This window comes from Branchiostoma floridae, chromosome 10 (genome assembly GCF_000003815.2).
Source record: "Branchiostoma floridae strain S238N-H82 chromosome 10, Bfl_VNyyK, whole genome shotgun sequence".
Classification (NCBI taxonomy): Eukaryota; Metazoa; Chordata; class Leptocardii; order Amphioxiformes; family Branchiostomatidae; genus Branchiostoma; species Branchiostoma floridae.
In genome coordinates, this window is record NC_049988.1 from 529561 (window position 1) to 537597 (window position 8037).

The 8037-nt window shown below is 40.6% G+C and overlaps 1 protein-coding gene across 1 annotated transcript in view; it reads right to left on the reverse strand.

Annotated features, from left to right (window-relative positions):
• Window positions 1–5066, reverse strand: part of LOC118423915 (BTB/POZ domain-containing protein KCTD6-like) — a 25473-nt gene extending 20407 nt beyond the window's left edge. Inside the window, exon 1 of the mRNA XM_035832228.1 lies at window positions 4976–5066. The gene's annotated coding sequence lies outside the window, so the exon portion shown is untranslated. The remainder of the gene's footprint in view (window positions 1–4975) is intronic.
• Window positions 5067–8037: the final 2971 nt, after the last annotated feature.

The following is an 8037-nucleotide window of genomic DNA, read 5'->3' on the forward strand; positions in this document are numbered from 1 at the left end:
ACGGGTTTTGAAAGGCAGGTGCCTGGATGTAAGGATGGGCAGGAGCTTCTTGAATTTACCCCAGGCATTACAGGATCTGGTAGTGGCTGCAAGCTCACATCCGCCACCAGCACAGAGCATGTCCCCAAGGTAACGGGCATACGGGCAAGAAAAAGAACATATCATTATATCTTTTTTTGAAAATGGATAGAGTCAGGAATAACGTTCAACAGAACCAGATGTATGGATAAAATCATCAAACAAACTGTACATGATGTATATAGATTACAAAATATAATATAATTGACAAACTGCAAGATATTATAAGATTGACCATTGGATTAAATCATGAAACATATTGCACATGATGAACATAGATGACAAATGATGATATAGTTGACATACTGCTAGATACAGAATGATTGGCCAGTCAATACAGTGGAAAACGCAATTCCTAAAACGTGCTGCGTAACATTATTGAAGGAAATACATTATAAATCAACAGAAGCAATAAATTCAACTCAAAAAATTACACATGAAAGTATTTGCACAAAATACTGATGTGATGGCTGTTTCTTTGCTTCCAAGGATAATGCTCATCCTGGACAAAATTAACAGCTGACAAAGCTTGAAGACATGGGCAGCCACTAACAAGAGAAATCCCAAATCTTTAAAATTCCATGGATTGACAAAACTAGTTATCTTCCCACAGATGGAAAACTATTAAGTTGTTTAAACAAGAGTTCATCGACCGCATACATTCACGAAATGATTTTAACCCTAAGAACTGATATGTATTACCATTAATTATGCAAAAAAGGTCAACAGTTGCATTAATTGATCATCTCCTGGATCCAAACTGAAGGACACCATCATGTTGTCTCAATAAAAAATGACATACTTCCTTTTCTATCACTTATGCAAATAAGGTCTCATTGTAAAATTTCTGTCTAGAAATAGTGGAATATGATGGTTCTCTTTCATGTAACTTCAGCAATAATTGGCATAAATATATTGCTTATTGTGCATATATCATACATTATGATTCACTCTTTGTTTCACATGACACTTAGGGTGTCAGGCAGTCCCTGTGAAACTGGCTCCTTGTTAGCAATGTCCCCCATGTAAGGCGAGACCAAGGCCGTCATAGGAAACCAGCCGGTATGCCGTGAGAGTCTATGTAAGCTTTCTTGCTTACTCAGCACATACCATGCTTTGCTCTCCTTTTTTCTTGTCTAAGGCAGTCCCTGTTAGAACTGGCTCCTTGTTAGCAATGTCCCCCATGTAAGGCGAGACCAAGGCCGTCATAGGAAACCAGCCAGTATGCCGTGAGAGTCTATGTAAGCTTTCTTGCTTACTCAGCACATACCATGCTTTGCTCTCCATTGTTCTTGTCTAAGGCAGTCCCTGTTAGAACTGGCTCCTTGTTAGCAATGTCCCCCATGTAAGGCGAGACCAAGGCCGTCATAGGAAACCAGCCGGTATGCCTTGAGAGTCTATGTAAGCTTTCTTGCTTACTCAGCACAAACCATGCTTTGCTCTCCTTTTTTCTAAAATGTCTAAGGCAGTCCCTGTTAGAACTGGCTCCTTGTTAGCAATGTCCCCCATGTAAGGCGAGACCAAGGCCATCATAGGAAACCAGCCGGTATGCCGTGAGAGTCTATGTAAGCTTTCTTGCTTACTCAGCACATAGCATGCTTTGCTCTCCTTTTTTCTTGTCTAAGGCAGTCCCTGTTAGAACTGGCTCCTTGTTAGCAATGTCCCCCATGTAAGGCGAGACCAATGCCGTCATAGGAAACCAGCCGGTATGCCGTGAGAGTCTATGTAAGCTTTCTTGCTTACTCAGCACATACCATGCTTTGCCCTCCTTTTTTCTTGTCTAAGGCAGTCCCTGTTAGAACTGGCTCCTTGTTAGCAATGTCCCCCATGTAAGGCGAGACCAAGGCCGTCATAGGAAACCAGCCGGTATGCCGTGAGAGTCTATGCAAGCTTTCTTGCTTACTCAGCACATACCATGCTTTGCTCTCCATTGTTCTTGTCTAAGGCAGTCCCTGTTAGAACTGGCTCCTTGTTAGCAATGTCCCCCATGTAAGGCGAGACCAAGGCCGTCATAGGAAACCAGCCAGTATGCCGTGAGAGTCTATGTAAGCTTTCTTGCTTACTCAGCACATACCATGCTTTGCTCTCCATTGTTCTTGTCTAAGGCAGTCCCTGTTAGAACTGGCTCCTTGTTAGCAATGTCCCCCATGTAAGGCGAGACCAAGGCCGTCATAGGAAACCAGCCGGTATGCCTTGAGAGTCTATGTAAGCTTTCTTGCTTACTCAGCACATACCATGCTTTGCTCTCCTTTTTTCTAAAATGTCTAAGGCAGTCCCTGTTAGAACTGGCTCCTTGTTAGCAATGTCCCCCATGTAAGGCGAGACCAAGGCCGTCATAGGAAACCAGCCGGTATGCCGTGAGAGTCTATGTAAGCTTTCTTGCTTACTCAGCACATACCATGCTTTGCTCTCCTTTTTTCTTGTCTAAGGCAGTCCCTGTTAGAACTGGCTCCTTGTTAGCAATGTCCCCCATGTAAGGCGAGACCAATGCCGTCATAGGAAACCAGCCGGTATGCCGTGAGAGTCTATGTAAGCTTTCTTGCTTACTCAGCACATACCATGCTTTGCTCTCCTTTTTTCTTGTCTAAGGCAGTCCCTGTTAGAACTGGCTCCTTGTTAGCAATGTCCCCCATGTAAGGCGAGACCAAGGCCGTCATAGGAAACCAGCCGGTATGCCGTGAGAGTCTATGTAAGCTTTCTTGCTTACTCAGCACATACCATGCTTTGCTCTCCTTTTTTCTAAAATGTCTAAGGCAGTCCCTGTTAGAACTGGCTCCTTGTTAGCAATGTCCCCCATGTAAGGCGAGACCAAGGCCGTCATAGGAAACCAGCCGGTATGCCCTGAGAGTCTATGTAAGCTTTCTTGCTTACTCAGCACATACAATGCTTTGCTCTCCATTTTTACATTGCAATTCATAGGGTATGCAAATGTCCATAGTTGCATCATTTATGACAGAATGTTAACATTGAATTTTGCCGACAGGACTTTTTTTAAACTGCAAACAAAAACAAGTGACAGTAATTTAGTCACATACTCTGTGACATTTTTATGGATTTCCTTGCATCAGTTGCTATGATATATATTATGCAGATGATATGGACAGTCCCAGACAGACACATAATGACAAACAGGAAAGAAAATGAAGCCCTTATATTACTGGTAGCTTACCAGGACAAGTATTGTTTATCATAACACTGGCACTGACCCATGCAATGTGCCAGGAAGCCAGAGCCGAACATCTGTTCAGGAACTTCTCTACTGCGACAGCTGTTCTGTACATTAGACATTACATAACCCCCATATCTGCTTGGAGATACGCTAATCACCAATCCTTAAAACCACATTGCCTGTTCCATAATTCAGGGAATACATGGGTGATTTCTGGAATTATTACATCGATTATATAACAAAAGTTACCGCGTGAAAAATGTATCCTGAGTATTGGTGCCTCAAAGCCCTTTAGGCCATACCAATTTAATTTGTTGGTTCTCGGATTTTTTCATGAAAAATATGAAGCGACAGGGCGAAAAAAAAAAAAAAAAAAAAAACTTCTCTGATGGCAAAGCCATTGCTGAATCTGGCCATGGGGGCTCTCGTATCATACTCACTGAGACACTAACGGTACAGTAAGTGCTACCGGTACATACATTGCTATTTTCGTATGTTATTTTCACGATAATTGATTTTATTGATTTCTTTCAGTTTACCGAATTGTACTAAAACATTAGAATTATGGTTATTGATAAAAGGTGACATTGTAATTATGAATTTTATATGTACCATCCTGGTTTGATTCAATTGGAAACAACAGTCTGAAAATGCAGTCTTCATTTTTGTCTTTTATTCATGGAGGTCAAAAACAAAGTGTCCATCTTACAGTAACTGAAACTTATCAACAAACCCCAAGGGGAACTCAAAATAATTTAATATTTACTCTGCTTGACAAGAATTCCCAGTCTTACTGCAACTCTGTGCTACCTACTTTGTCAAAATTCTACTCTTTAAAAGTCAAAAACCCCTGTGAACTTACTACTAATTACTAGTACTTTGGGTGTATATGAACAAGCCCCAATTTGGCCAAGGGAACTCATATTTTTCTGTTGGCTAAATACTTCGAAATAATTTTTGGTTTGTCCATCAAATATCAAGGAAATTATATTTCATCAAACCCACCTGCACATCGTTTGGGCCCTCGATGCATATCTGTTAATTATGTGACAGAAGAAGAAGAAGACATGTTTTCATAAATAAATTTTGTCTGTTGGCCAAGAAGTTTCTTCTGACTTCTGTCCCCGGTTAAAAACTGTACACACCACAAAAAATGTGGCTTTCCTGGATCCACAGACATGGTATTTTCTTCTCCTGCTACTGCACTACCTTCTACTACACTTCTTCAAGCTCCAATTCTACTCTATTTGTACTCAAAATTATCCGACTCCGGTACTCCTTCCCCTTCTATTTTTCTGGTGGCGCCATTTTGATTTTAAGAATGATGCTTCTGATTGGCTAATCTCCGTCACATGATCACCTAGGTCACAACTTCAAAGAGAGACACCTATCGACTTATTGAAAAACTGCAGCCTTCAGATAGCCTGGGGAGAAATGTTTTTTTTTTTTTCTTTTGGTTTTGCGATTTTTTGAAGCGGCGATTCCGAGAACCAACGAATTAAATTGGTGTGGCCTTAATTTCATTATCATTTTCTGGAGAGTTCAAATTCAGGATATGTGATAAAGTAGGTCCTTTATGAAAGCTGTTTCTGGATTTTAACTGAATGAAACAAAAATTTGCATGTGTAACATTTGTTATTTTTTATATGGCATATTTGAGGTACCAAATTATAGACTTGCTGAATTAAGGAATGCTTGTCTCATATGATTTGCTTGTGGGTTACTGACCTTACAAAAGGGATGCCCTGTCCCAGCACCTTGAGGAGCTTAAAAGGACTTGGACTGGCTTTTTAATTTCCACCTGCAGTCTCACCCTCTATGTCTGTAACAAACAACATACCAAGCAAATACATTACAACAACACATAAGAAGTTGCAGTTTTTGTGCTCCTAACAACCGACAAGGAATACAAACAAGAAAAACATGTTCTTCTATACACAACAAGAGTCTGTAGCACACAATCCTCCATGAAGTATACTTGTCTTATAGTGTTTGCTGTAGATGTGGCTGAGGTGTTTGCCAAATGTCAGACCAATCCATCAAAAGGATCTTGACTTTATATATAGGTGCGAAGACTAAACAGCCCAAAAGTTCATATATTATATATACATGAAATATCCAGAGTGTTTGAAGGGAGTGTGGGGGGGGGGGGGGGTTGTGATGGCTGGGTTTTGGGGTGTGACATGGATAATATTAAAATCAACATCACAGAAAGTCCAGGTCCAAAGATACAACACAAAACGTGTTGTTTCACCACCAAGTTCAACAAACAGGCAACCCAAAATCAAACACCCACCTACCAAAAACTATCACAATCCCTCCAGCAACTCATCTGCTTGGAGATTACCTCCTAACATCTGTTTGGACATTACCTCCTAACACCTGCTTGGACGTTATGTGCACATTACCTCTTAACATCTGCTTGGAAATTACCTCCTCACATCTGCTCGGACATTATGTGCACATTACCTCCAAACATCTGCTTGGAAATAACCTCCTAGCATCTGTTTGGATATTACCTCCTAACATCTGCTCGGACATTATGTGCACATTACCTCCAAACATCTGCTTTGAGATTACCTCCTAACATCTGTTTGGACATTACCTCCTAACATCTGCTCGGACATTATGTGGACATTACCTCTTAACATCTGCTTGAAGATTACCTCCTAACATCTGTTTGGACATTACCTCCTAACATCTGCTCGGACATTATGTGGACATTACCTCTTAACATCTGCTTGAAGATTACCTCCTAACATCTGTTTGGACATTACCTCCTCACATCTGCTCAGAAGTTATGTGCACATAACCTCCAAACATCTGCTTGGAGATTACCTCCTAACATCTGCTCAGACAGTATGTGCACATTACATCCTAACATCTGCTTGGAAATTACCTCCTTACATCTGCTCAGAAGTTATGTGCACATAACCTCCAAACATCTGCTTGAGATTACCTCCTAACATCTGGTCGGACGTTATGTGCACATTACCTCCTAACATCTGCTTGGAGATTACCTGCTCACATCTGCTTGGAGACTACCTCACATCTTCTTGGAGATTACCTCCTCTATCTGAGCTGACCCAATCACAACTCTGAGCTGGCACATATGACCAGGGTACTAATAATTGATACGTCCCTGGTGCCCTGTGGCCTTCAGCTGCACAATTCAATGTACTACGTTAGCAATGCCTCAGAGTCAAACTAATATAATGAGACACAATGGCATCACACAATATCCTCATTAATTACACTTTAAATTAATTTAATTTCCCTTTATTTTCCATAATTTCTATTTCACTGTGTACATCTTTGTCTAAGCTACCTACACAACAAAAATTATGACAAGACATTATCCCTTTCTTGAGTTATACTCCTCGCAAGTTCTTGACAAAAATTGCCCCTTGCAATTCTAAAACTAGACGCTAAGAGGCCAAAACTGATGTAACTTCTTCCAAAGCACAAGAATTATGGAAATTTGCATCATCAACTACTAGTAGGAAACTCTATAATTTCAGTGTTTTCCAATTACAAGACTTCAAGCTATGTATCTATTCTAAGGCAGGTGCAACAAAACAGAAAGTTATAAAAACTAGAAAGGTGACATTTGCAAGCAAATATATAATGTCTACCTTCACAGATCCACATGGCCTAACAGTGACTACAGTTATGTTTATTCTTACTCCAACACATTAATGTTTAGTGACCTGACCCCTAAACTCCAGCTCTGTGCTAAGCTATGTTAAACTTAAAGCCATTTGCTACATTACTAGTATGTAACCGAACAGCACAGGGTGTCTGCTTCTTTGGTGACCATAGTGACAGTCATCTGGTCCAGGTCATTGACCTTACTCGTTTGTAGAATAGGAAACAGAGCAAAAACAGTATGTTTACCTTCCATGAAGATAAACATAATAATAAGACCTGCAAACAAGTACTTGATGCAAAAATATATATATAAATGCATGATGTGTGATGTATATGTAAATTAGTTAAATGTGAATGTCACCATGCATGAAGTTTGTAAATGTTAACGGGAGGGGGCCATACTTCGACAGCCGTTCTAAGTGGATGCGCATGGCTTTTGTCAATGTACATTTTACAGTGAACTCATCAAAAACAAGTTAAGATCTTGTATGCATCCATATAACTGTTATTGAAGCTGTACAGATATATATTTAATTTAACGGTAGCGTTCCGCACTGTACTTTGACAGCGCACGAAACTTACGGCAGGTTTTCGGCTTGCGTCCTAGTAGAACGTTCCAACACAAAAAAGGGGTCCAAACTCCGACATAGTAACAACCAGACCATCGCCGTGCATTTTTAAACAACTTATGCAAATAGAAGAGCACTTAAAGTCTTCATTATAATTTTTTTGTACCAAATATGGGCCATATTTTGTATTACGCGACTTATTCAAATACGGTGTGTTAAAACGTTTACCTCTCACGGTGAGACCAACTTGCCGCAAAACGGCGGCACACTGTTTACATAGATTGTGATGGCATTTTCGCTTTTCGGCTTCCTTGATTGCCTTTTCATCCTGTCTTTTGGCTGCAGCAATGGCTACAGGATTTTTTTAGTCGGTAGGGATCGATTTTTCTTGAATGTTTGTCGCTCTACGGACGGGTTGACTGAGTTCAACGTGTTGAGCATCGCTCGGCCGCCGGCGTGCGTGATAGTAAAATGGCAGGGCCCCTACTGGGTGAACGTTGTGGCATCATTTTAGCTCCTTTTATCCAACCCAGTTAAAGGCAAAACAGAACACAGGTATTATTTTTCGGA